The sequence below is a fragment of the Phoca vitulina genome, unplaced genomic scaffold (genome assembly GCF_004348235.1).
Source record: "Phoca vitulina isolate PV1807 unplaced genomic scaffold, GSC_HSeal_1.0 scaffold68, whole genome shotgun sequence".
NCBI classification, from domain to species: Eukaryota; Metazoa; Chordata; class Mammalia; order Carnivora; family Phocidae; genus Phoca; species Phoca vitulina.
The window spans coordinates 7493539-7498061 of record NW_022589771.1 but is presented as its reverse complement, the minus strand read 5'-3'; the positions used below and the strand labels follow the sequence as shown (position 1 = coordinate 7498061).

At 47.3% G+C, this 4523-nt stretch overlaps 1 protein-coding gene across 3 annotated transcripts in view; it reads left to right on the top strand.

Moving 5' to 3' along the window:
- Nucleotides 1–4523, top strand: part of UBE2G2 (ubiquitin conjugating enzyme E2 G2) — a 43062-nt gene that overhangs the window by 734 nt on the left and 37805 nt on the right. The gene's annotated exons all lie outside the window — the stretch shown is intronic.

Here is a 4523-nt window from a genome sequence, read left to right as displayed (position 1 = left end):
GCGTGCGGGGAGCTGCGGGGAGCGTGCGGGGAGCGTGCGGGGAGCTGTGGGGAGCGGGGCCGACCGACGCGGCCGCTCAGAAGCTCAAACCAGAACTGCAGGCGGAGAAAGCGCCTTGTGGTGCATTGGAGGCGAAAGGTCAGATTTTGGCTTTGTCTTTAGTACGGGAACAGGTTTTGAGTCGTGCCCCCTTCATTCTTCCTAGGGTGGTGTTCAGAAAACCTCCTTAGTGCTTTCTGAGCCAGGAAAATGTTGTTGATATTTGGGGAGAGCAAAGCGAGAAGCGAAAACCTAGGCACATTCCGTGTCCTGCCTTTTTCCAGCGGAATGCTCCCTCGGAGGAGTTGCCACAAGTCCTGGCCGAAATGGGTGTGTTGAACGTGTTCCGAGCTGCTGGTGGACACCGGGTGGTAGCCTGCTTGTGGGGACAGCGGGGCTTCCACGGCCATGGTCAGGGTTCGGCCGCCTCTGCTTATTAGCTCTTTGCTCACCGTGGCCTTGACCTCCGCACTCTGCTTCTCTGGGAAGATTCATGCTTTTCAGGACACCTGTTAGGGAGCTCTCGGTTCTCTAGGCTGTTATTGTTATAATGACATGGAGGATACTTTCAGAAGAAGGTTGGAAATAACCGTAGTAATGGTAAATATGCACGGAGCTCGGTCTCCTAACCAGCTGGCCCTGCACAGGGAGTCTGACATGAGCAGACCAGGGCGGTGCACATGTGGGCTCCTTAGAATAAATGTTTACATACTGCTCTCGGCCCTGTCCTGTGCTTTAGGAGCGTATTTGGGAGGCAGAGTGTGAACAGAGGGTTGGGTGGGAGTGGGACACTGCTGCCGCTTCCTCTTCAAGGGAAACCTGGCTGGGGGCGGTCTGTGCGGGGACACCTGTCATTCCTGCCATGCTGGTCAGTTCTAGACTGCGAGCAAGTATGACTCTCTCCCGTCTGTAGGGAAGGAATCGATTAAGCCTGCAAGGGGAATTAGGTTCAGGCTGCTGCTTTGATCCAGTCTCTGCATTGTCGAACTTGTATTTCCTGAGGATATTTGCATTAACAAAGATTATTTTTGCTTTTACTGTGTTTACAAAAATCTCATCCATTATTTCAATCCTGCTGTCAGTTTGCTGTAATAAAGTGTAAGTAACACTTGACTTCCCAAAGTTGTATCACAGAAGTGTATTATATATGTTTTTACGTGTTAATGTGACATCTTGGGGTATATGTGGAAGGCAGAACCCTAAAAATGTCTCCCTAAGCTGCTGGCTCCTGCTCGCCCCATCAGACACGAATCTAGCACTGCTGTGAGAGCACTCTGGAGGTGTAACTTAGAGTTTACTGAGTAGCTGACTTACAGGTAGGGAGATCAACCTGGATTATTGGGGTACAACCCAATAATCACTCAAGGCCCCAGAATCGTAGAGGTAGGCAGGAGGGGAGGTTCAGGAGATTCAAAGCATGAGAAGGACTCCACCTGCCGTGATTGGCTTGGAAGATGCATGGGTGGCTGGGAACAGAGGAACGTGGGCTGCCCCTAGAACCTAGGACTGATCCCTGGGGAACCTCCGTCCCACCGCTGCGGGGACCTGAGTTCTGCCAAGAACCTGAATGAATTTGGGATGGCACCCTGCCAAGTAGCCCTACCATGTTGCTGTCTTGTGAGACTCTAAGCAGAGAACCACCTGCCCCTTCTGACATGGAAACTGTGAGGTCATCAGTGGGTGTTTTTCTTTTCTTCAAGGTTTTTATTTATTTATTTGAGAGAGAGCAAGAGTGGCGGCAGGGGGTGGGGGGCAGAGGGAGAGGGAGAAGCAGACTCCCCGCTGAGCAGGGAGCCCGACATGGGGCTCGATCCCAGGACCCTGAGATCATGACCTGAGCCGAAGGCAGATGCTTCACCGACTCAGCCACCCAGGCGCCCCAAGTGGGTGTTGTTTTAAGCCGTTGAGTTTGTGGTGACAGCGGTAGAAAATGAACACGGTATGTCACCAAGGGGAGTTCTGTTTTTGCTGTATCTTAGAAACATCATAAAATTCCAATTAGTGATCCTCATCTTTCGTGAATTAGCATCTAGTTTGTCTTACCACATTTTAAGGTGGCACATCCATTGGAAGGTGGACTTGAAACCTCTCTGTGAAATGGGGTTTCAATAGGTTATTGGGAGAGGGTTCAGGCATACTTTTTCATATTTGGGAATAGTCCCAGAACTGCAGAAATTTAGAGGTGGTGGAACCTTGGATAGGATTCTGTTCAGCCCCTGGTTTTTCACATTTTGCAAGAAATTGAATAACAGAAGCAAAATGATTTGCCTAGGTTCTTAGAACCAGGAAAAAGGAGAGTCAGAAAAAGAACCAGATTTTTTTTTTTATATTTTTAAAATTTATTTCATTTTTATTTTTAAAGTAGGTTCCACACCCAGTGTGATCAAGACTTGAGCTGAGATCAATAGTTGGTTATTTAACTGACTGAGTCACCCAAGCACCCCAGAACCCATATATTTTAAATGGGTATCTTTTTGGTGTTTTATTGTCACACATCATCCAGCCTTTCCGAGAAGTGTTAAAAATAGACTTAGGTATTTTGGGTTTTGGGAGTCTCCTTAACAAAATAGCACAGGCTGAGTGGCTTAACAAAACAGGAATTTGTTCTATCACTGTTCTGGAGGCCCGAAGGCCCAAATCAAGGTGTTGCCAAGGCCACACTCTGTAGGCTTTAGGGAAGAGTCCCTCCTTGCCTCTTGCAGCTTCTGGTGGTTGCCAGGAATTCTTGCTGTTCCTTGGCTTGTGGCAGCATAGTTCACGTCTCTGCCTGTCTTTGCTTGGCTGACTTTCCTCTTAGGGAGATGCCAGTCATGGTTTAGGACCACCTTAATCCAGTGTGACCCCAGTTTAACAGGATTACATCAGCAAACAAGGTCGCATTCACAGATTCTGGGGGACATACTCAGCCTAGTACCATATTGAATAAGAACCGCAAACTTGAACGTGGAGAACTGAGTGCCTGATCTTCCTGCACCGGTGCTGCCCCCACAGTCCCCATGTCTCCATTGCTGGCAGCCACCTTCTTCCTTGTTTTTGGGGCTCAAAACCTTAGATTCGCCCTTGATGACTCCCTTTGTTTTCTATTCACATGGAACCTGTTGTCCTACCTTCAGACTTTATCAGGAGTCCCACGCTGGTCAAAGCCACTCACTGTGGCCTGGATTACTGCCAGGATAGTCCGGACAGGTCTGCTCTGCCATTGCCCCGCTTTGTTCTGTTCTCAGCACAGCCGAAAGAGATCCCCGTAAGCTTGTCAGCTCAGGTCACTCTGCCCAGGACCCTCTGTTGCCGTAAGAACCAAAGTCCTTGCAATGACCCTGCCTCTCTGACTTCTGACCCTTGTGCCCTCAGCCCCACTGGCTGCGTCCTAGGCACATTTCTCCCCCGAGTGTCAGCACTTCCTTCCCCTGGATACCCTGCTCCCCTGCAGAAGCCTTCCCCAAACCCCCGGACTCCCATCTGTCCCTCTGGTCACCATCCTCTTTCCCTGGCAATATCCCTTTTGAGCTTTTCAAAACATTTCTGTATTGTGAAGTGTATTGTATATGTAAAGGTAGATGGGTCTGTTCAGATGAAAAGTAAAATGAACATCTGTACACATGGCTCCCAACCTAAGAAATAGAACATTTGCGGTAACCTGGAAATCTTTGTGCTTCTTCCCTCCACCCCTGCAAGTTACTGCCGCTAAAGTCTAGTAACTGGTTCCCTTCCTTTTCTTTGCAGTTTTACTGCTTAATATACTTATAAGCAACATACTGTTTATTTTTGCCTGTTGAACTTAATAGTTGAGATGGAACCGCACAGTGTGTGTTCTGAGAACTTTTGCTGAGCACTGATTCTGAGATTTATGCCTGTCATAGCATATAGCTGTGGTTCGTTTTCACAAAGTCAAAATTTGTCCAGTACGTTATGGATGGGCGTTTGGGTTGTTTCCAGTTTTCGGTTATTGTACATAGAATGCTGCTGTGGACATTGCTGGTCTGCATCCGGGGTGTCCTAACAGTCCTGGAGCACTCCCATAAGCCACGTTCCTGGCTCGTTCCAGACTGCTTCCCTGTGCGCGTGTCCCCGTGCACGCTGCCTTGAATGTTCACTGATGCCTTGGTGTTGGGCACGGTCTATGTTCACCAACGTGATTGTGAGGCCTGGTGCCTTGTGGTTTTAATTTGTGTGTTGTGATTAAAGTTGAGCATCCTGTCGTGTTTGTAGGTGGTTTATGGGTTTTCCTTTGTGAAGTGTCTGTTTGTGTCTTTTACCAAATTTCCATAGGGTAGTTTGTCTTTTTCTTACTGATTTGTAGATGTTCTTTGCATATTCTCTATTCCTTTATATATCCCTAATCCACTGTTGGTTATATATGTTGTAAGTATTTTATCCCTTTTTGTTCTTTGTTTTTTCAGCCTTTTTTTTTTTTTTAATTTTTTTTAAGTTTTAATTTTTCTTTTTTTTTTTTTTAAGCAGTTTTAAGGTTTAACTTATATACA